Genomic DNA, 25,939 nt, shown 5'->3' on the forward strand with positions numbered 1-25,939 from the left:
ACTTCGACTTCGAATCATAGTTATTTCGTTTAATTCGAAGCTGGAAAACGACTCGTAGATCTTAGCTCGATCGAAAAATAAATCACGACGGCTGAGAAAGGTTCTCGCCTTCGACGTTCAGCCATTGACACAACAAGTTTCCAATCGAATCCAGACTTCTTCCCGACTTTTTACTTTTTCCTCGAGTTTTCCCTCCAACATTTTTAGTTTCCGAGTTGCTCGGTCGGTCGAAAGAGGAGTTGCTCGCGATAGAAAAATCGCGGCACGGGAAAACTTGAGAAGAAAGCGGTGTTCAGGACGTAGAACGATATTCCGCACTTTCGAGAAACACCCGATTCAGCGACTTTCCTCCGTTTCGCATTCTTCTACGTAAGTACACGTGACGCGCATGTAACGTGCCGCTTAGCCGTATAACGAATCTGAATGTCATCTTTCTCGCGTCTAGTCCTATCGGACGATGACCCATAACACTGAATATATGTGGCTGAATCGTAGGTTCGTTGCAATTATTTTTCACAATTATAAGTATCTTCTTTCGACGAAGCGGACGATACATCGTCCGATGTATTAAGCTTTTTACATATGTATTGAATTGGCAACTAAGTGATTGCGGATTTTGTCAATACCACCTAATGACAGAATCCGCAATCACTTAGTTGCCACCCCAAATATGTAAAATCTACCTGTCAAATTTCCTTAAGGACTGGGAAGAACTATTTTACCGATCGAATAATTTGAAAAAATGGAATTATTATATCCGAACGCAGTGTCCAGGGACTATAGGTACTGTACGTATACCTTTCTCGACCATACACACGTACACACGCACGTAAAATCGATATCACTTATACGAGCAGCCTCGCAGCAATCATTTCAACTGTGCTCAAAAAAAAAAAAAAGAAGAAAAAGAGAAGAGAAAGAAAAAGGAAAGGACGAGAACGGCCCCGATGGCCAAATGAATCTTCAACGGTACATTGCACCTATTGTTCGAACGGTGGAAAATTGAAGTCGAAGCTGCGAGCCAGCTGATTAAAGGGTCCCCCCTCCAATTCGGGCTCGTTACGAGATTGCTCGTGACCTTCGGTCAATTCCTTCGGGACAGAGGGTCAAACAAAGGATCGATATCCGTAAAAAAAAAAAAGAAGAAAGAGGACAGAGGGTAAAAAAAGGAAGAGAAACGTGGAGGACGCGAGGACGAGGTTTTTTTCAGGCTCGTGGAAATTCCTTTCACCCGGTCAGCAAACAGATGACGAAGAGGAAGAAGAGAGGACGGAAGGAGAAATAGGAGAAGGAGTAGGGAAAGAAAACGTCGAGCCATTTAACCACGGAACGAGGTCAAGAGCTTTTCGCGGTTCCGCTTTCATCCTTCCAATTCTTCGGGGATTAATAGACCATCCCGTGGGAACACAGTCGCTACGTGATCCGTTGTGCCGCGTTACGTTCGCCTTATTGAAAACAAAATCGGCCAGTGAGCCAGCGTGGAAAACCGAATTAAACTTTATCGCTGCCTGCTACAGGAGATGACACGAGAATATTTCCGGCGAGCCGAGAGGTCTCGAGTGCCCTGTGCTTGCTCAAGTTTTCGTTTCCCCATTTCGAATATTGTACGTTCTCGCGGTGCTGCGAGTTTCTGACAGGCTCGGCGACCGTAATTATTTTTCTCTTTCGGAATTTAATTACGCTCGCTGTTTTGCAAGGAACATGTTTCCAGGTCAAAGGAGTATTCTGCGAGTAAGTAAACAATGGTGCAAATGGGAGAAGGATGTACGATACGATATGTATAATCCAAAGAGGGATATCGTAAGGAATACCTTAGTATCGACTGGTTTTCGAATCATTCCCCTTGAAACGAATTCGACTCGATAATATCACACTTATATCAGTTATATCGGTTAACCCAAAGTTATTAAAAAATACACAAGGAGCTAAAAAGATATCCATGCGATACAGAGTGAAGCATTTTGCATGGAAGTTGTATTTATAACCTTCGTCCCCAAAAACCAGATAAACGCAAGAAACGATACATAACATACAGTGTCTAGAGGATTTTTCTAAATGTTTCTTTCAGAAATTTCCAAACCTTTGCGTCTACCAATAGCAACATATTTAGATGCGATAATTTCAAAGAATCTTCCATTTCAACGCGTACAAATCAACTTCAAGATAGAATTACGATAAAAAAATAAAGAAAGCGTAAAATTATCTTCGACCGCTAAGTGCTAGTTTTTGTCACGCCCTGTATCCTCTACTGGTCTACTAGAATCGACAAGAAATCGACGGTTCCACGATTACTTTTAATTTATCACCAATTCCACTATTAAGTCCAGGCAATTGTCGATCTCTGTTCAGTTGGTTAGCCTCGTTCTCCTGCTTTCCTCTCGTTTCTTTTGATAGAGTTTCGTTGGATTCGGCGTTGAGGGCGTCCGGTGAACGGAACTCGCCTCCAATCGTCCCAAGAGTTATATCCTCTGAGAATTATAACCACTGGGGGAAACACAACCTCTGGTAGGATATTAGTAGTTGAACGAGCTTTACCTGCTGCTCTCTCAACAAGGTATACGAGAGCCAAAAGTGTCAAAGGTGGCCTCTTTTCTTTCCGCAGTGTTAGAACACAAAAGGAAGATGTCCATCTTTGGAGAATTGCTGATCTTCCGTCCCAAAAACAGCGTGAGCCCACGTCGAGTTTCGACCTTTCGTTTTCTTCTCGCCTTTTATTTCTCCTTCTTTTGTATATTTACGATATCGTCGCGAAGGATAAAACACGATAACGGTGAATTATGTGCACTTTGACCCTTAAAGGTCGATATATTCCTAGAGTCGTACGTATACAACATACAATTAGATTATTAGTGAAGCTTTATAAACGACGGCTTGCAAGGTTACAGTGTTGATAAATTCTCTCGTAGAATAGGAATAATACAAAACAAAGTTTCACGAATAAATTTTACGAACTAGAAGAGAACGGATTATCGTGTTTAACATTTTTTAATTTGCACGAGAGAATAGTCAGTTTATGTAAATTCATATTTTTACAGGCGTAAATAAAACAAAGTTGTACATGAAAGTAGAACGCGAATAAATGTGTTTTTTCTTTTTAGACGTTTTACCTGACACATAATATATTTACACGATCTTGGTTCTAAATAATTACTGAAAAATGATCGATTAACCGCTTTTTCTTAATCATTGAGCGATTATTGATTTTACGAGTTAAACAAAAAACAAGTTGCAGCTTGTAGCTTGCAGAGTAAAAATGCCATGGAAAATGCCATGGAAGAAAAAAACTATACTGATCCATCAAAGAAAGGTGAAGGTTGTTAAATGTCTTCTCTTGTGTAGATTATGATGCATACTCTTAGTACCACCTACATTTTTTAACGTTTCTGAGTAAGGATGCGTGTGAATCGGTCAGATGGATTAAAAGCATACGATAAACAATTAATTTTAGAAAAATGTCATTGAGGTTGTTTATAAGAGGAATCGATATTTCAAGTTGCACAAGTTTCGTTACATTTATAACGTAACTAATTTTGTTTCAAATCAAACGAATATATACTTTATATGACAGTTCTTCTATCGAACAACACTACGTAATAAATTTATAAGCGAGTGAAAAAAGATGTAATCGTGTATAATTAAAATTATACAGAATTTTTACACAAAAAAGAATTACACACCTATTAAAGTCCTTCTTCTCTATAGATTGAACAAAATTGGATATCCTTGATCGAATAGAAATTTTTTCTTTTATCATACAGCTATTTTAAATTTTACTTACAATAAAAATAAAAAGTTTCCACGTGTTAAATGATTAACTACTATAAAAATCACAAATGACAAGATAGGAATAGAAAATTAAATAAACAAGGATAACGTTTGAAGTGTTTAACGGTTGAATGGTAAAAGATGAAGTGAAAACGTCCGAAGAGTTTTAGAGAAAGCTTCATGAATCGAAATAGAGTGTCGAAGACAACGTTGATGCGATTATTTCCAGCAAATGGGAGACAGTAGAATTGCCAAGCGGTCAATTGAAAAACATTAAAAGGACGTAGAACGTCGCTGACGACTATCGAAGAAATTCAATCCGTCATTAAAACGATCACTCTGTATCTGTATTCATTGCGTACTTCATTCGCGTACGGACGTTTTATTTTATTGATCGTTTCCCAAACTCGTTTCCCAAGCTCGTTTGTCTCGAGTATTTTAAGCAGGCAGGTATTGAAAATCATTGGAAGGACTTAGGGTAGCCTACAAAAGCCCATTGAAAATTCTAATCCACGCTCGAGTGTCCTTACAGAAGCGCCTTTCAGTTGGAAACTAAGATTTTGTTCTCCGAGAATTCTCACAGGGACTTTTATATACAATTCTGAAGCTTTTACCTTCGTTTTACGTTACTTTGAGATTCGCGCCACGAAAGAGAAAAGGATCAAACTCGATATTGCTTAAATGTATGGAAACAACGTTGAAAATGTATCACGAATACGTTAATTATTACTAAATTGCGGATATTTATGCAAATTCCTATCTTTGTTGTATCGTAGTAAATTGAAGAAATGAAATTTAAGTAGAAACTTCCCTTTGTCTACTAAATATAGCAGCTACCTTACTTTAGATATTATACCTAATTTTCCATTATTTTCTACGTTTCTGAACCTTTAAATTTCCCATAAAAATCCGCAATCTAGTCGTAACGTGTTCGGGTATTCCCTGATATTTAATACGAATTAAGAAATCTTTCAATTGATAAAACTTTCTATTGCTTTCATTTCCTAATTATTTTATTATAAATCTACTAGATATAGGACAATACGTTAACATTTATAACCGACAGTCCGCCTATATGTCTGCCACTCTGTAATTAGCGACCGAATTACGATTTTCTGATGGGAAAAATAATGCTTAAATCGCGAGAAATATAGTCGACCGAGCATATCACCTTTAGGGAAATATTAAGGATTCAGAGCGCGCTATAGGCGTTGCTAGTTGCTAGCTTATCTAGACACGTCCGTGAAAGCACGGGAGACGACGGCCAAGGATCCCCTTGGCTCTTGCGTCTTTCGCTGATTTCCAATTAAACCGTTCAAGAACTATCTAACTGGTATTTTACGTTCACCAAGTGATCGCCCAAAGGGTGCATGCTTTCACAATAGGAGATTTAAGAGTACTTATCGTCTTTCTCCACGTGATAACGTATCGCTCGCTCAAACAGAAGGAAATAATGTTAAAGATAAACGCCAGAGGCAAATTTATATAGTGGATCTTCCGAACACTGGATAACCTTTTTCATAACTTTCAGACGTTATTATTTTACAAGATGCTTGCTGTACACCTAAATCGTGTCTTTGTAGGTCGTTTAGGTTTTCTTGAAGAAGATAAGATTTGAATTTGGGTTCGGATAAGAATATCTATTTTAATATGTTCGTTGATTAATACGACATTAAGATAAATTTAACGTGCATACGTATGATATGTTGCTCTTTTTGAATAATTTTCTTGGAAAATCATGGCGAGATGTAACAAGGTTCCTCGTTAACGCGTGAGACGAGAATACATTTGCAAACTTATAAACCGAATAATATTCGTGGCTGCCTCATACGTTAATAAGGAACCATGTTACGTTTCAGAATATAATATAATTAAATTTATCTCATTCACGAGATTGTTTGATATTGTATCGATATGAATATGAATTCAATTAATTTGTCTATAATGTTTCCAACTGCACGATGCTGAGATAATGTTAGTTTTGTCAGTATCCTTTAGAATAAACGAACCAGTTCTTGAAAAGTAGGCAATGCAAGAGTCTAAATCGACGACTCGAATTAACAATTGTAATTAACGATATCGTTACGTATCGACGATGAATTGTATTATTTATTAAATTAGAAAAATTATCTTTTTGAAAAATCTTTTGCAAGGAAATTCGACCACGTCCGAATGAAATATGATAATGGATAATTAAATATTCGAAACAAGAGAAAATTTGAATAACGATTTACTACAATAGCAATGTTATAAGTGCAAGTAATCGTCATCGGAGAGTGAGATCCAATTGATCGACACACGTAACACGAAGACAAAAGCAGACGAGCGTTGAAACGGTATTTTAGTCGTCCGTGTTTTTCCATTTTCTAAATAAAGCCGCATTATAGCGGCGACGATCTACACAAAAGCGGCGCAAAAATGAATACAACCGGGCAACGCGATTACAACCAACGAAGCATACCTTTTCCCACCAGCCTGACAAAGCGTCCACGCGTAGAGAAACTTCAGGACGTCGCGGGTACAACTACAGTCCCATTGCAACCAAACAACATACAGATAAAGAGAAAGAAATAAAAAGAGAGAGAGAGGCATAGAATTGGATAGCGATAGAGACGAAACGAGTAACGAGAGAAGAGAGAAAGGGATGGCGAAAAGGATGGAAACGAAGGGGATTCGTTTAACTTTTCCAACATTACGATTCAATGGACAACGAACGACGCGGCTTTTGGAAAAAAACCATCGATCCTGGCTCACCTTACTGGTTACGGGTTCTCTTATTTTCTTTATTATGTTCGCCTCTTCTTTCGAACGAACGCGTAAGTTCGTTCTCGCGTTTGGTCATCGAGTATGCGAGCCGCGTGTATAAGGGACTTCCTTCGTGCACTGACAATCATCGCGTGGAACGTAGTCATCGTCTGCGACGCTCGAAGACGATACCCAAGTACGTGACGATTTATGTGAACACCGGAAGCTGGTTGAACGTGAGATCGAAATCGCCGGAATCGATATGTTCGACTGATATATAGATTCTAGGGGTTATACGGTTTACAGATGTTCGTACGGAGAAATCGGATATACAGAAATGTCGATTTCGAAAATTTGACAACTCGTGCAATATCTTTGATTTTCTAGCTAACGCGAGATGTGCAATTTTTGATATCTCAGCTGCTTCACTATTTTCCTCCTTCGTTTCTATTAGCACAATCGCGAAATTTCATCGAATCTTAACACTTGTCGATTGTTAAATTCGTAATCAATAACGCGTTTACGTTCCCGTTGTGTTGAGTTTTAGAACACGAAATTTCCGACTTAAATCGTTTGATACGCCGTTTTAAAACTAAGAATAAACTGGCAACTAAATGATTGCGGATTTTGCCATTAGGTGGTATTGACAAAATCCGCAATCATTTAGTTGCCAACCCAATAAATGTCTACATCTCTTTTACTGTTCAATGTATATGTATGCTTAAAAATTTCATGTATGTATTACTATATGACATATGTACGTATGTACACGCTGAAAGAAACAAAGAACGAACCTCAATCTGAAGTTCAGCTCGAGTTCAGCTTCTATGACACGCGTCCTCCCTTAGCCATTGGACATTTCTGAAACACATCGTTTACTTATATTTAGTGATTTTCGCGTGGTTATTATATTTTAAGGTGTTAGAATACACATTTTTATTCAAATATCATTTTTGCATATATCACAAATGAAGTAATTAATATTTCCTTCATATTCGACATTATTAAGTCAAGCTCGTTACATTTGTTGATAACAAAATTACGCGTAACACTCGAACTCAAATCTTTTTTCAATTTCCTCTATTCAAAATTCTCCTGTAGGTACCGTAAAAGATACAACACGTATTTTGTTCTTTAGAATCCCTGCATATAATGTTAATAAACGCGTATAATGAAAGTTGCCTTGATTATTTGTTATTTCCCACGAAGCCATGCAAATTCTTCGAAATTTCATTTTTTAGCAGATTAGATTTCCAAGATAAATACAACAAAATTGTCCCTATTCTTGTTTCTTAGATTATTCGTAGAAGATATGGAATTCAACGAAGCAAATTACACGGTGAAATCTTCTCCCTAGAGACACATATCACATACAAATGCGCTATGCTCGTCGTTTCTCGCGAAATTCTGCTGTTTCCTTTGCATTTGGTGGGTTACGATTGGCCCGATAAAAACTCATTAAAGTTTCAAATTGACCAAAGAACCGGTTCTTTGATGTCTCCCATAGAGAAGTTCTGCTGGAAGGGAATCTGCAAGTTCCGCTCAAATTCTCCACCATGAAAATGCCATACTTACGATAAAAGTTTCCCGATCCAGCGTTTCGAACTTGAAACGCGGCAATGTCCGCGTGAAATACGATCGTCAATATTCTTGCTTAAATTGAATGAAATTATTAAACATCCAGATCGAAGGAAATCAAGAACGTAGAACCTCTGTCTTCCGGATATTACCATTGCAGATTGAACTTTGTAATATTTAATACCTCGTTGGATTTCTTTCTTTCGAAAGATGTATACCGTGTGTACAAAATGGTTATAAATATATCTAATTAAGAGACAGTTAAATACAATTTCCTAATTTCAACTATTAAAGATTCACGAAGGAAGTTATAAAGACGACGAGGAGAAAAGTTCTGGAGAACGATGTTCAGAATTTTGAAATGTCGATTTTGAAAAATTTACAGGCAATTAGAATGGAATTAATATTACTTACTGGAATTTTTCAAGTCGTAAGCTACATAATACTACGACCGACGAATTCTTTTATATCCTTTCGGTTTCCTATTTCTTTCCTTTCACAAGAAAATCTCACGTGTTACGAGTCGTTTGGTCGTCGTACGTACTTATCGTAAAATTATAAAATGAAAAATTAATATGTATTTTATAACGTATAATTATTAGCCATTAAATTACCGCGGAAGAATGCAGCACCGACACAAGCAACAAAGTTTAAACGCAATCAAACTCGCCACATTCTCTTCCTCCGTGTTTCTGCCAACAGTTGCAGGCGTTGATATTTTCATACTATCCAATCACGTTCCTCCACTTCTCTACCCTCTTTCAACCTTCGATGATCGTATAAAAAAAGAAAGGAGAAGATCAGATGAAAAAAGTGAATCTGCGACGGTGATGGAACAATGCCTGGCACAGATAGTAATATACGGTGGTGCAGAAAAACAAAGGACATGTCTCAAACGGGTTTTCTTCCGCCTATCGTAAGAAATATATCGTCGTGGAGCGCTTCGGGGGTTCTTGCGAGCAAAGTCGCGTGGCTTCGTGTGTATGCCCCTGAGAGATCGATAGCCTCTCCCCCGATAAGGGTAGAACGATTAACGTGGTAATGACGTAGTGGAGGAGTGCAAAGGCCCTCGAGGAAGACTCGACGGCGGCGCGGCGCGGCGCCTGGAAAAGGGAAAGGTAGGATTCGACCGACTGCGAAACGGGGAGAGGCTCGTCGGCTCGTCTCTCTCTCCTCCATCGGGCCGTGCTAATTTCAAATCTGCTCGTTGTTCCGGCCAACGCGCCGACAAAGCTTTGATGCCTCGGTACGCTACAAAAAACTAAGATAAAAAGGGGAAAAAAGAGGGGAGAAAAGGAAGGAAGACGCGACGGACGAGAAGGAAGAAGAAGAAGGAACAAGGAAATTGCGATATGGATGAGAGGGGAACAAAGAGGAAAATGTACAGTGTCAAAAATAAAGATAAACGTTTAAGGATTTATATGGAAGTACAGCGAAGTTATATGGAGGCAAGTTATAGCGAAGATAGTATCGAATGAGAAGAACAAAAAATATCTGTAATCAACATACAATAGCTGCTGAGAGTATTCAAACGCTAATCAACATACAATAACTCACAAAGTATTGGAACACTTGTAGAAGCGTTTTATAGATACACGACGGTATTTCTCGGGCGAGAAAAATATGAAACTATCGAACTAAAAAATGAATGAAAGAGAAAAGTCACTATAGGAAAAAGTCACGTTCGATGTACTAGCGTCGATTTTTAGTGAAATTTCGCGGTTGAGTCACCCCGCTTTGATTACCAAACACACCCTCGCCTTTTTTTCTGTTGCTAACTCTCTTCCGGTAAAGCGTTTTTTTTTTCTTTTCTTTTTTCGTCATGAATGATCCGAGTGATATTTTTAGAAGCTGTCGTTGCTCCATTTTCCTGTCACGATCACTGGTCGTTTCCGAAATATAAACGTACAATAGTAGGATGAGGGGCGAGAGTGTACGAACTGAATGTGGATGACTGGATGAAGCGATTCATGATCAGTTTTATAGAGAATATTTGTTATCGATACGGTTTGCGAGATGTTCGAAAGCGTGGACATTTCTGCAAATTGTTGTTTGGTGAGTAATCGTTTAAAACACGTGGATTTTTTATTTGAGAGGGTCGATGTGGATAAAAGGAAATTTCCTCTAGGAGGAGAGTAGCCTGATCTTCTCGATCGGAGCTTTGTTCCACGATAATTTATTAATGAAATTTCTGTTAAAACTTTAGAAAAGCTATCAAACTATTAAAAATAGGAAACAGTTTTCATAGAACGATAATGTAAAAATAAAACAACTTTTCATCGAGCAGCGAATACTTCTGAAAAAGAAAGAACAGTGATACGTGTTTTTCAATTTAATTTAATATTGTATCAGTGCAATCGGCTATGTAATCTAAATTGAACGTCCTATTAATGTATTCCCTCCTATACGTATTCCATCTAACTTCTACAGCTTATCCTAGATATTATGCACGTGTGTTATCGTGCATAAGCTCGAAATATAGATAAACACAATAGATAAGAAACGCAATAGATAAACGTGTTCTTGTTTCATTTCGTATCGAACGCATTAACATATTTTGCTGAGAATAAAAACTGTGAATATATATATAGAGAGAGAGAAAAAGAGAGAGAGAGAGAGAGACAGAAACCGTTTTCATTGTGTATTGCGTTAGTCTTTTAAATATCATACTGCATACACATGTATATCGGGAATTTCGTTACATAATCGGATTAAATTTCCCATTAGCGCGTTCCACATGTAGTTTGTATTTTGTATAACAACGTATTACTTTGGATAAATTCTGTCAAATTCAGAATACGATTATTATACGTGCCGTATCGATAAAATATTGTATTCTTTCTTTTAATACGAAACTAACAATGGTTGGACGTTTTTGTATTTTAATTTACATCAATGGTAAGATAAGGGAATCCCGAGGAATTTTCAAAATAGGATTATTATCCACGTTGTTATCTATTAATGAAATATTATAATCGTTCTTTCAATATGAAATTTTCAATTTGTTCAATTCAAGTTTCTCTGTATATCAATTTAAATGGCAAGATAAATGAATTCTGGTAAATTTGAAAATTATTTTCTCTTTCGAAACAATTACAAATTCTTAGACATTCTGATATTTTAATGTATACAATCGTTGATTTTTATTAACATATCGTACGATCGATATAACGGCGTTGTTAACAGCCACGGAGGTATTCAAATACATTGAAAGATTCAGACTGCCATGACTGGCAGACTGCAGCTGTTTAAGCATATTTATATTCTTATCGACACGAATAAAGAAATAAAACACAAGTATTATAACGAGTATTCCGCTTTGGATATTTTGTATATTTTTACATATTACCTGCTTCCTATAAAAAAATTCATAGTCTACTAATTGTACATTACACACTCGTACAACGTTTAAAAGCCTCATATAGAATATTGAAATTCCACAAGTACAGAGTGTTAGAATAGAAAATCGGATTCAGAGAATCGTGTATATTTTACGACTAATTTCTATGTTAACCATCCACTTGGAAAACGACACATTCCCCAGCTATTAACGACAGCGAATGCATTGAAATTCTAAGGCACCATCCACACTATCGTTTCGTTCTCGGTTCCATCACATCCCTGCGTGTCCACAGTTGCTTTCCATCCACGTCATCGCACCGATCCGCCCTCGATTCGGTCAAATTATTATCCCGTACTTTCAATTATAGGTACTCACACCGACAGTAACGACCGATCTCACCTCCGATCCCGTCCCTCCAACGATTCTTGGGAAGAATATTTTACTGGAGCGAGATCGGATTTGTTGGAAATTGATCCGATAACGTGAACGCGCCACATGCATATGCAGATAAAATAATATATCAACGCGCGATTGTGAACGATAAAACGCAATATATATCTCGCTTGTCTGTGTGCTATGTCGCAGCGATTAGCGACTGCCAACTTACCATCAACGCACGACACGCGCAAAATCCACGAAAGATAAAATAATTCACAGTTAACTGAGTTTGACGAGTATACACGTCAAACGAAAGCTTTATTTCGGTGCGTTTGACGCGTATATTCGTCGCCGCTCCTATCTGTTTACGCGCTCCACGATCTAATCCCATGACAGATTTCTGAAATGAAATCCCGCAGCTGACTGGTTAACACGTCTCGTCACATAGCAGAAGCAGAAACGTTAACAGCTATCCTTTTCATAGATAAATGATATTCCCTTTAAAAATCTATGGGGATTTAAGAATTTAAACAAACTGAAAATTAAGTAACAAAGGATGAAGAAAAAATGAGTTTTTATTAGGCAGTCCTATCGACTCGGTTTCGATCCTGCTGCAAGCAAAATATTCTTTGCGAGGATCGTCGTGGAGACGAGATCGAACCGGGAACAAACCGATAGTGTGGATCGAGCCTAAAAAGTCGAAACGATGAAATGCAATTTTCCTCGCTAGGATGCACTTCAACTCGAGAAACGCACGGCGACTACGAAATGAATCCCTCAAAGTAGAAGGTATTCGTGACGATAAACTTTGCCAAGAACAAGCTTGAACAGTCGTTAACTTGTCAGTGAAGACATAACGAGCGTATACACGCATACAGCTTGCGTAGTTACGCGCGTATTGCGTGGCAATTAGAACTAGGTGCTATTGGTCCGACCAAATTGTCGATATTTATCCGCTAATGGAACCATATCGTTAACCAATTGGCAATCAGCGTTAACTAGAAGATACTTCGAATAACGAACGAATCCATTTTATGAAACGGATCGTTATTCGAATTATTCGCTGTTCGTGAATAACGAATAAATTAGGTCAGTACTGAATACCTATGGATCCTGATGAACCACCTAAATATCAACAGTTATTTGTACATATTGACGATTTGACGTACATACGAGACATTTTACTTCTCTTTTATATCGAAATTCAAAGACGAATATATCAGCTTCTCAGATGTCAAATTTTCTATGAAGTTATTTATTCCATAAGAAAAACGAATAAATAAAATAACGAGGAACAGGTAACGCGTAACGTCTATATAACCTGTATATGATTATAATAATAAAGTAAAAGTAAAAAAACAAAAAATAAAAGTAGATAAAGTAAAGTAAAAGAGCAGGAGACATTATTCAAACGGTAGATAAACGAGCAATAAATAATGAATAAATGCTTACAAATAACATTACAATTAACAAAATAACGAGTAATAATGAAAGAGTAATAAATAAAATTGTATCTCTTGCTTAATAGATAAAACTATATGAGCTATAATCAAGCGATGGATGGTAAGAAATAAAATTTCATTGACCATCCATTATTCGACTAGGAGTTCATTGCAATAAATTGTACACCGTGAACCGGATACACGCATACCGATGATTAGAGACAGAGGTGAAAAAGTTGACTGATCGTGACGGAATGGCAAAGGTATTATCGATCGATAATAATCGTCGTTCGATCTACAAATTTATATTCAATCTCGACCTACATACAGTCAGCCGACTTTCGTGCGGTTGCACCATAAGGAAAGTTCCCGGAGAACTGAGAAAATTGCCAATAAATTTTCGCACGCGCCGCTTCCTCGCGTTACGTAGTCCGCTGTCGTTATTAATTCGGTCGTTGTACTCGCTACAATCGATCGATTCGTTTCCAGAAGAACCAACCGGTCGCCGATTTGCACAACTCACTCTGTGTGTGTATGACGCGCACAAAATTCGTTTCGTCCCTTTGATCGATTGAAATTGCGCGCGCGGCGTTCTGTTGTTGGCCACTGGTCGCTGCTCTTCGAAAGTATACTTCTTCTTTCATTTTTTCGATTAACAGATGTGCGAGTTGTCTTATTTGAGAAATATTTATATTTGGAGTTCGAGGTCTCTCCGGTTTATTGAATGAATTTTCTCGACAATGAATAAAAATATATTTTCATTCGATCAATAAGAATACATTAGCGAAGACGCGATTTTTCAATGATAAGCAAGAATACATATTTTTATTTTATTAATAAGAGTAGTACGGTTTACGTGTATTACATTCAAGTCGAAGAATTCGCGATAAGAACCCCGGTTCGTGTTTTTCATTTTCTACGAAAACGTCTTTAGTTTTCATCCAACGAATGTCAATTTTTTTCAATAAAATATTCATACTATGCAATTGCTACAAGTGTATCTGTAATTATATTTCAATAGAATCGTATTTAAATAAATCATGAAGCTGTGAAACTATTACACGAGTTACTTTAACAGAACCGTTTTAATTTTCATTCGGCAACAAATCAGAAAAACGTGGATCGTTTCTCACGAAAGCAACTTTGTTATATGGTAAGTCTCAAAGTAGGTCTAACTCTGGCTACACAAATTTGATTACGCTTATATTTGTTACATGTGCCCCGATTTTAAACGGAAGAAAGAAATAAATATTACGAATATCACAGGAAAATACAATATGATAAAAGAAGATATATTAAAAGGAAGAAAACAAATAGATTATATCTTCGCATATGCACCTGCGTATTTTAAAACTTCCTTGTAATGAAAACTTTGAGAAAATATAACAATTCTGCGTGGAAAGTTTAAAGAGGATGAAAAAACGTAGAAGAAAAATATTGATTGAACGTATCAGAAAGCTTGGTTGCTTCGAGTCATTTTAACCGTGATCGCAAGAGAACACTCCCCCGGCATTAAGTTCGCTAATCTCTTCCTCAAAGCTTTTTAATCTTCGGCTCGAACCCTTTATCTGGTATCGACAGTTTGTTGTACAACGCCTTTGTAATCGGTGCTCTCCGTCGTATTATCGTTCGCGATTTACTTTTAACGGCTGTAAAATTACTGTTAACGGCCCTTTCATGATGTAGGAAGCGGAAGAAGCAAGATTGAACTTAGGTCAACGGTACGCCATACCACAAGACTAACTAGCCTCAACTTTCCGCACGAAAATTTATCATTGTTTAATACGGTTAAGTTCGTTGTTAATGACTAGACAAGAGACACAGCGAGTTCATTTTCGAAGTTGCCCATAAAATTTCGCGATCCAATTTGGTAACTACGATAGTGCCATTTATGATCCTTGCATAATTACATATTCACGCGAGTTGATATCTTCATAGCAATGTAATCTTGAAGGTCTATAGTCTATTAACGAATAGACAGGAATTTTGAAAAATGAGGAATGTAAGAATTATACAAAAAATAACGTAATAATAAAATGTAACAAAGAGCGATAGGATTATGCGTATGTAAAGGAATAAATAAGAAAAGAAGGAGAATATTAAAACAGGGTGAGAAAACGAGACGAATACTTCAGTGTAGATAAGAAAATGTAAGAATAATAAGAAAATAATATAATAAACGAACGAAATAAGAATTTGTAATTATAAGAAAGGTGAAAAGATATTGTTTAAAAAATAGATAAGAATTCTGGCATGGTTTTATATGAATGAAAAAGAACTGATTCTCGTTCTCGTTCAGTTTTCATACGCGACGTACGTAATACGGAAAATCTGTCTCGAGCACAGGTTGATTCTAACGACGATTTTGCAGGTTATTGAGTTCTGTTGTGCAGACTTGTCGCGCGGTTTGCATACTGAAAAGACGCTTTCACACGACGATTCGTGAACGTTCACAAGGATGACTGCGATTAAAATAGATCCAGCGAGAGTGAGGAATTGTTTCCATGCACAGAGTTGTTTGCCAGTACATTTGAAACGCGAAATGATTGAAATAGGCGAACGTACTCGACTCGTTTCAAATATCGTTGCAATTCTTCCAGTGAATATCCAAGACCAAAATCATTCGAATCGTTAAACTTTAAATGCGACCAACCTTATTTATGCTAAAAATAGATTTGTCTACATGATGAAAGAGGACAATTTTATACTTAAATATCATTTTGATGGAGTAATTTTCAAAGTTGTAAATTTTTTTATCTATTACACGGTGAATATTTAAATAAAGAAATTATGCATAATAATGAATTGCACAAAAATTACCAAATTCCTTTATTCTAACGAAACTGAATGCTGCGAGTGAAAATTTGGTCTTGTTTAAATGTAAATAACCACATCCATTGATGTGGTGTAGTATATAGTCGTGACACGGTTCTCAATGATCTCAATGATCTAAATGACTATGATTGTAGCGGAAAGAGCATCAATCTCCTCGAAAGAACAGCCGAGAGAAAGTTCAAGCCAGCTTATTTGTTGAGACTGAGCAATAAACGAAGGTAGTGCTACATAATTTCGAGCCAACTAGAGATCCAATTACTCGATCCTAATTAATCACTGGACTACATACTGCTTACTGCTGACTGACAAACAACTCCTGACAAGTGAATTCTTGTTCTCAAATCCTGTTTTCCAACATACTTGTGCTTTAGACTGCCTCCTCTCGACAAACAGTTCTTGTGCTAATAACTACCAACGAATAGATGCAAACTTTGATTCAAACACTTCCAATTTAACTACTAAAAACTATTTCATTGTTTAGATACAAATGTAACTTTGCCTTTGCACATAATATATTACTAGACCGTGGATATTTATGAATTCACGGTAAATCTTTAAATGTAAAAATATATAAAACACACATAATATGCAAAAATATATTAAAATATTTAGAGTGTTTATTACAGTATTCAGTAGATCAAACGATTTTCTGCCTAGTTTCTATTTCTCTATATTCACAAAAATCTGAATCTGTATAAATATCCGCAGTCTATATACATAGGCATTACTTTGCTACTCCAAACGATAAGAACAAAAAGACGCGCAGAAATTACATCTTGTTGTGACAAAATATAAAAACAGGAATTCTGTGATACTTCGCTATTAAACGTGATAAAATTAACGATTCTATTTCGCTATAAAAGATGATAAAAGCTACAATTATATTTGGTTAATACGAATGATGAAAGTAGAAATGAAACAACAGCCTAATCTATTTTCAAACCTCACTGTACGTACTTTGAAATATTAAAACAGTTTTTTTTTTTCACCACAATAAACTGGTCTACAATTATTCGAAAAGCTCCAAAAAAAAAGTAATTTCCAAATACATCCGTAGATCATCTAAATCTAAACGATTTCTCCTCGAATATCTATTCAAACATGCAATCGTATTTTCAAGTCATCGCGTATTCAAACGCGGATAAATACGTAAGAATGGATATCGGAATGAGTAAACTTTGTCGATCCACCAATGTACCTGGACTTCCCAAAATAAATATGTATGCGGATAAAACGACCATTCAAACAGAGCATCGAGATTCGATCGTTGAAAACGTTGGATAGCGAAATTTTCGTTAGCTGATTCGAGGTTTCCGGAACAGTCGGCCACCACCGAAAGGTCAGTCGCTCGATGCGGAAATCGTGTCGGTGCGGTGGCCAGTCGGCGAAATAACGAAAATTCAGCGACGTGTGTTGGAACACCTGGCTGATTCGCAGGCTGAGAAGGTGCTCGCCCGCACGAATTTAATTCTTTCGAACCGAATCCAAATTTCATTCTCAGCCTGTCCGCCTTTCCCGAGTAATCGTCGATCCGTGCGCCGTACCGGAAACTCGCCATGACGCGACGTTCGCGTTTCGTAATACACTTGCCCATGAACAATTACCCGCGTATAAAAAAGCTTCTGCTTTTGGATCGTGCAACGAAATTTACTTTTCCATCAAGTTCTACGCGAGGAATTTTTAGGACGATAATTAAATTAGCGTTGGCTGAATTTTCATTACGTGCTATATTTTATACTGCTCATCCTATTTCATTTAGTTAAAATGTCCTATCTATTATCTCGAAACTGAAGAAATCTGAATGTTTATTATTTTCTTTATGCTATCTTTGTTTTTCTTCGATTGAAAATACTCAGCCTTATTATTCGTTATGTCTTTGTTTTATAATTATTGGCTTCTTTTATTGTTCTTATTTAGACGATACGAAACACGGGGAACTTCAACTATTTCAACATGTCTAAAATAAAAATAAAATGAAAATATTATAACATTACTTAAGTGATAATATACAAGAGATCATTCGAATATAAAGTTACATGGAGAAGACCATTTTCATGTGAAATATGTTAATAAAATGGATATTTCCTCGTCAGAAGGCAGTGTTCCCCTAATGGAAATCATACACAGTATTTTACACTCCGTCCACACACATCATGTACTAAGTACGTATTAAATCTTGATTTCGTCAGCGTCCAATTCATGGTCTACCCTTACGAGCCACAAAATGTGACCACATGTGTCCCACTAATTTCATCGTTATGTGTTATGTACTGCTAGATACAACCTAATAACACGTACCTCTATAACGTCCAATAAAACACATCCTACACATATTTCCATATTGAACTGACATTATAAATGTGTGGGTAACGAATTGATTAAGCACTAACTGATATACCGGAATAATTAAAATTTCAAAGTATAATGACGCTCAAACATTGACTTTTAATATAAATATTGACCCATAGATATCTACCTCTGTATTTCCTTTTTATGAATAAACGAATTGAATAAATATTATAGAAAAATACAGGCTGCAATTTAGGATAGAGAGGCAGTCACATTTTCCAACCTGAAGAATATACAAAAATAGATAAATTTAATGACAGTACGCGATGCTGCATTTCGAACGATATTTATGCTTTTAAGGGAGACTTGCAATTTATTTATTAATCAATTCACACGTAACTATAAAAAAAAACACAAACGCTATAAATATGTAAACAAGTATCTTTCTCAAGCATGTTATAATAGAAGTAAAAAATAAGAAATATCTTTTTCTCGATATTAAAAAGATTCAGAAGAGATAGATTTTATCTTATAAATAACGTGTCGTTCCTATGTATAACCGTTTGAAAAATATCGTTAATTCTAATTAGATGAAAACCTACGTGTGCAAATAGGCGACAACATTTTAATGTTAAGAATAAGAAGTACAAAGTTCGCGCGTCATTTTAACGATTCAAGAGTAAAGACTCATTTATAATAGGATCGAATATTCAAATACTTCAAGTGACCCCAACCAAACACTCAAACGTATTCAAACAGCCAAGCGTCTCGTTTCTCTAACTTAAAAGGAGCGTCGAATCTATCGGTGACAAAAAGCAAAGTAAGCTGTTTGTCCGAAAATAGAGTCTGGTTGTTCAGTGACGCGAAAGAGGAACGCGAAGAAGCCCGATCGGAAAATAATCCGACGGATCCCTGTCGCGTCGAATTCGGGGTTTCTAGAGCACTCGGACACAGTTTTTTAAAGGTCGACAACCTTTTCCACCCTGCGTCATTGTTGAGTTACGTTGGTACTCCCGTTCGATATCGCTAAAATGCTATTAGGTCGATCCCAAAACGACTTCCTGGCGAGTTCTCGCAGCTCTTTCCAACTTCGTTTCCATCTGCTTCGCTTTGCCCGTGAGCACGGTTTCCAGAAATTTACGAGACTTTCCTAGGCAAACTCGGAGAACGTGTTCCCTCCGGAACGAAATTCTACAGAAAAAGCGGAGGGCGCGTTTGCGAAATAAAATAGCCGTAAAGTTTCTCAGCGACAAACAGTTGGTTCCCTGTCGATGTCGTTTGTCCCAGATTGATTTTGCAACTCAGACTACCGTGCTTCCATTTTGTTTGATAAACGGCGATAAGTTTCGACGTGAATAACGATCTATACGTGTGTTCGATCTAATTGTACTATCTTGTTTTGCACTATGACTCCCTCTTGCGCGATAATTCAGTTAATAATGAACGAACTCTTGATGTTTGTGTAAATTCATATCTTTACGAATATATGAGCCATTAGCAGGCCAAAATCATTAACTACACTTTTTGAAATTTTTGAAATCTTCCTGTCAAAACTCTCGACCGATGTGTATCTTATAATAACATATTTCAATAACATAATTTCATCGATTTTGTCTATTCCTCCCTTTTGAAGTAATACGTATATCTCGCAAAGTTCTGGGATTATGCTGATATTAAATGTTGAGATTTCTTTGACTCACAATTTTTGTTACAGTGTTCATCAGCCTGCCCACTTCGTGGCCAGATCGTTCGCTTCCCACATGCCACGGGGCACCGTGTCCTCGAGTGTTCACGAATGTAACTGAGTGTACCTGAGTATACCCGAGTGTATTTGAGTATATCCGAGTATATCCGAGTGTACCCGAGTGTACCTGAGTATCCCGAATGTATCCGAGTACACCCGAATCATCGGTACCGTGTAAACGATCCTCTGTGGCAGACAGCAACAGAAGAGATCACACCCCTTGTCGACCCTCCGCAACTAACATCCGTGACTCTTATTGTCAGAACCGCAGTAGTCCTTAAGTCCTTATGAGTATCACCACTCAAACCCCAAGCCTAAGCCTAAACCCTGATGATACATTTGGGGTTCCAACTATCGACGATACAATATTTATTGAAATAGAACGAAAATAGAACATAGAACTCGTGATGCATTGAGCTTGACACGCGTATCTCCTCTATAGAAGAATCGACGCTTACATATTCATATCCACGCGCCAAACTTTTCAACTCTCATCCGTCTAGGTACAACTGTAATTAAGGAAATAGAAGCTAAAAATAGATGTTCGTTGCATCCATTAAATATCACAGCCAGCAATCTACTTCGAATATTTTTGAATATTATGGTATGTACATTTTGCACAATTTTACACCTTTGAATTTTTCATAGACGCATAAAAATCTGTAGTGTATTAATAATATTACTTCGCCAACACAAAGGAACCATGATTTCTCTATCACGACAAACATCCAATACGTACAGTGACTTTATTTTCTCGAGGTGACACCAGGAAGGCTTCCGGTTATCGTTCGATCTTCTTTGACTTCTTTTCGGCCTGCAACAAAGACGAGGCTCTCCAAGGTACGTTGTACGTTCCTTTTGTCTAAACGCCGACATTATGGCTGTCCCTACTTTTCCCTACGCCACTGTGCAAAAGGTTGGAGGGTAAAGTAAGTAGGCACTTCAGCGAACTATTGATAGCACTAGCCAACCGTGGCCTTTCAAAGATTTGTCTCGCTCTCTTCTGTTCCCGGTTCGAACCTGGTTTCGCCCCTCTTGTTGCGTGTGTTCCACACACACCAAGTTAAACACCCGTTCACAGAAGTCTTAACTATGTAACGGTTGTGTTATTTTCATTACTAACTAACGATCTAAGTAGACAATACGCTCGGCTTTTATTTCATTCCGTATAATGTCTGTGCGCTCAATATCGCGCTGGAGAACGATCGTCGCTCGCCGTACTATACTAGCAGCCCGAGCGTCAGGTTTCTCCTATTGCTTATTGTCAGTGGAAGAGCTATGAATTTTTTAGAACACTCCAATGGTGTGTTTCCAGGATAAAAATACTCTGCTTTTGCTACAATTCCATGTTATCGAGATATCAAGGGTTTTTGCGTTTTTGCGCTAATTACTCGACAAATGTTTTATTCCTCTCTCTTCCCTTTTTTCTCTTTTTTTTCGTTACTATTATAGTGATTACAAGAAGTATTCGCATACGCTCTTATTTTTTAACGCAGACATCGAATGCGATTTCGAATATCTTGTAAGTTTTATTTCCTAACTTTTATGAAATACAGGAATTTTTTGATTATGTTTGTTGAATATTTTAGCAGATTAATCGAAAAATCAATTTACTTTCCCTAAAAGACTTTTCTTCGAGAATAAAAATTTCCAATTGACCAGTGATTAAAGGAGCGAGTGATTCAAGTTTCTCAAACACAAGAGATTGAAATATCCAACCGCAATCTTACGCTAATTAAACGAAATATTCAGCCAGGTGGCTTGCAATTCAATCGATGAATGTGTACATTATATCTTTGATTTTGCGATACGTATAATGAACATTTTCTTGAAAATAAATTCACGACAAATACGCGTATTATTTCGATTATGCGCGTACAATGTATACAAGGTAGGTGCACAGGTCGCAAACCGCATGCTCGATAACGAATAACCTGCCATATACAGAATATTCGAACAGAGTCGAGACGAACGCGTACGCGCTTCGCCGTAATTACGATTCTCGATATTGTTTTCGGTCGCATTATTAGTTCGAATTCCGGCGAAAACCACCGAGCATCACGAGAACGATAAATCGATGAGATCCCGGCGTAATAGGAATCGATTAACGACCACGCACAACGTGCTACATATTATACTTATCGACGTTTAACATTGCAAGATGATCGTACGAAGTTTAAAGAAAATTGCGTTAATCATTAAATACGTATACCTATCAATGTTAATCTTCGATTCTGTTTTACCGGTTAATTTGGATATTAATTAGAGATTTTAATTTTAGATATTTTCAGCTATGTGATATCAGAATATCAGAAAAAATTATTCCGAGTTTGTCTTTTCATGCCCATAATATTATTCGACTTATATGCGAACATAAATATCTATCTAATTAAATTCACTCGTTTCCACGATGCCTACATATATGTACATGCGTTTAGTATTATGAAATAGAATGTTATATACGCAAGTACATTGCATTTGCGCGTATTAGCTTATAAATCTATCGATTTAGTAATTTTATTTAATGCAACGGTATCACGCCAGTAGAAATGACAAATAAAAATGTTATAAATAATTGAGAGCAGAAGGGGGAAATTAAAAATAAATTGCAAACAAGCTAGAAATGAAAGCATAGCACTTGGAAAATCAATAGTTAAAAGCAAAGGAATAAAAATACTGTAATTAGAAAGGAAAGAGGAACGTTTTCGATACATTGAAGTGAAAACGTCTTACGATTTTTTCCAGCGGCATAATCGATGTCTTGTTTCCAGAATACAAACAATCGTATCGCTCGTATATAGGGGTGAAAAAGAGAAGGAAACGAGCCGTGTAATACAAACCAGACACGAAACCCATATGCTTCAATTTCCGTGCACTACCCGGCGGAAAAGGAAACAAAACTAACGGCGCGCGATTAAAAACGGATAGTATAACCCTCGTGTTTAATTTCCCACCCTTGCCGTGTTATGGCAGAGCTGATTCGACTGGTAGAATCGAATCGAATCGAATCGAATGGAACTTCCTTTCTTCCTTCCTCGCGAGATAGATAGGTCATACAAAATGTAGAAAATGTAGATTCAAGAATATCGAGGAATTAAACAGTTAGAAGATGTAAAAAAGCATATACTTATGTGTCATTAGAATTATTAAATCACCCTATGAATCATATCTTTGTAATATGTTATATCCTGTATACTAATGAAACGTATATCCTTTAAATTGTTACGTAAACGTTATCTACTGATTGCTAGTAGCAAATATAACAATAGTATATCGGTAACGATAATTAAAACGATAGATAGTCACTGATGATATATAAATTACATAAAAGCAAAGAATCTCCAAACCTGTTGAGGTGTATATTAAACGTGTTGGTTTGTTTATTAAAGAGACGTTTATTAATAAAATTGTAATAGTCAGTGTATATTAAAATCACTGTAAGTACAAGTACAGGAATAATGTATACCAGTCGTAATCGTCGCTCGTTCAATGCTAGTGTTCGACTCTACGCTCACTATTCGACTGTATGACTCGCTATAATGACTCGTTATTATAGCTGTCCTAGAGAGCACGTTCGTCTGTTTGTATCGACAAGTGTTATTACAAGAAGTTCAAATGTAACTCCGGTTGACGATTACACATAACAGCGATAATATTTTGTCCGGAGTTCATTTACCTTTGAACCTAGCAAAGCAAAACAACGTTGGTATTCCAAGGCACAATAATATGAGTCTCTCCCGATACAAATCCTCCGTTGATTCATGTGCCTCTACATTGTATGATCCAAAAGCAAAATTTCAAGCACCCAACAGTATTTTCATAAATCACGTTTTAACCGGAATTCAAAGGTTCTCACCAATTTGACCGAAACATTTGCACGATCCTGCTGACAAATCCATATTCGCCTGTAGCTCCTCGCACAAGTTGTCCAATATTTTTCGTAAACAAGCATCAGAGCGGATGCACAAGCGACGCCGGGATACGCATCGACCGAACGAGTGCAACATCCAGTTGCCAGCAAGCACGAAACACTTCCCTATAGTTTATCCCGCTTGCTCGTCTATTTGCTCCCTATTTTCTGGCTGGTGGCACAAAGTTCTTGCGCGATGCATACCGGGACCGTGGAAAGTTGTTGAAAGAACGGGAAAAATGGCGCGGTAAAAAGCGGAGGACGGCCGAGTTTCCGTCTTCCCGTTTTATTATCTAGTCTCCGTGTAATCTCTCTACCCTTTCTTTATCTCCCTTCTTCTCTTTCTATCCCCTCTTTCGCTCTTATTATTTTTTCTTTCCTTCTTTTTCCGTCAGTCCCGCTGGGATCGTGTTTAACATTTTTACGTGTATTCAACTGGTTGCCGTTCAGTAGGGTTTCGTGCTCGAAAACTTTAATAAACGAGCCATCCAACCGTTCGTTCGCTCCTTTCTTTCTTCGTCTCGTTTCCACCCTCTGTTGCTACGATGAAAGCGACGCGAAGGCGGAGGATCGGTGCCTCTGTCTTCCTCTCGCGCGCATTGGTGCGCCCCGCAACTCTGCTGTTCTCCGTCTGTCCCGCCGCTTTCGACTCTTTGGGACACACGATCGATCGATATCCATTCCCCGGGGGGAGACGAATTTTCGCACGGCAACAAGATATATCCGGAGGAAATAGGCCCGCGACATTAATAGACACCGGCAACATAGTAACACCCTTTACGTCTCTATCGGTCTTCAGTGGGATTATCACGATTTTCCACGAATCCATATATTTGTAATATACAAAGGTATCGAGTTGGATAATAAGGTCGTTCGCGTTTCTTCAGGAAAACGTCAAAGATCGTTTGCTGTTGTATGGAATTTATTCAATTAGCGACGCGTTCTATTATTCTTTACAAGTGCGTTAACGATTTATATGTTGTATATTTTGAAAGATTTTTACAGATGCGTTTCAATGTGTGTATTTTTATACTTTTCAAAGTATCTTACATTTTCGAAATATCGAAACAGGTATCTATATCGTTAATTTGCTGATTCATATCGGTTTATATCGTCTATGGCTCCATACAGTTAATTACTCACGTTCAGGCTGTAGTTCTTATTTCTGGTAATGGATTCTTTTAATTTATGGTTGCAATCAAACATATACAAGTGAAATTAAAATACAACCTCAATAGTATCTCTTTGTTTAAACTGAATGTGATGCTCGATATCGTGCGATTCGATAAGGTATAGTTCATTAAAATAAGTTGAACAAATGTTCAATTAATTAAAACGAAATTCTTCTCTTCTCTTCTTCATTTCTGTGAAATTAATCTAACAATTTGAGAAAATAACGTGTGATATAATGATTCTTATCTTACTTCCTAAAGAAGAATGTTCGATATAAATAATGCAAATAATCTCTTTGCGTTGATTTAAATTTCCTCGATAAAGAAAAAGCTCTTCGACACAATTTAATTCGATAAATAATTAAACGAACCATTCACATCGTCGTATTTGTTTAATCAACAGCAATGAAACCTTATCGATTTGAAAGTAATCAATATAATGGAGCATCTTCCGTGAAATTGTGTTTTAATTTTCGCGCCACCGTTAATCCTCGAAGAAATCCTTTAATCTGTTTTTCCTTTTATCCTAAGTCTTATAGGATACAGGAAAACAGAAGGGAAGGAAGAAAAGAAAAGAAATACGAACGGTATATTTTTAAGTGGTCGCAGCTGGAGTTAGCTCTAAGATTAGATAATAAACTCTTCGTTTTCTATCTCATCTAAATCCTATGAATTCTCTTTAAGTTATGCGTGTTTTTATATATACATAGACGATTTAACATAAACATCTGAACTCGA

The 25,939-nt window shown here is 37.1% G+C and overlaps 1 protein-coding gene across 4 annotated transcripts in view; it reads right to left on the reverse strand.

Annotated features, from left to right (window-relative positions):
• The window catches only part of LOC100644180 (tyrosine-protein kinase Src64B), an 86,488-nt gene that overhangs the window by 34,492 nt on the left and 26,057 nt on the right, over nucleotides 1–25,939 (reverse strand). For 2 of the 4 annotated variants that reach the window (XM_003398289.4, XM_003398290.4), the window contains exon 2: nucleotides 7,305–7,371. The exons of 1 other annotated variant lie outside the window; for it this stretch is intronic. The gene's annotated coding sequence lies outside the window, so the exon portion shown is untranslated. Of the gene's footprint in view, nucleotides 1–7,304; nucleotides 7,372–20,858; nucleotides 21,084–25,939 lie in introns of those variants that run through there. One more of the 4 variants, XM_048409794.1, reaches the window with a different exon arrangement.

Source organism: Bombus terrestris, chromosome 10, assembly GCF_910591885.1.
Source record: "Bombus terrestris chromosome 10, iyBomTerr1.2, whole genome shotgun sequence".
Classification (NCBI taxonomy): domain Eukaryota; kingdom Metazoa; phylum Arthropoda; class Insecta; order Hymenoptera; family Apidae; genus Bombus; species Bombus terrestris.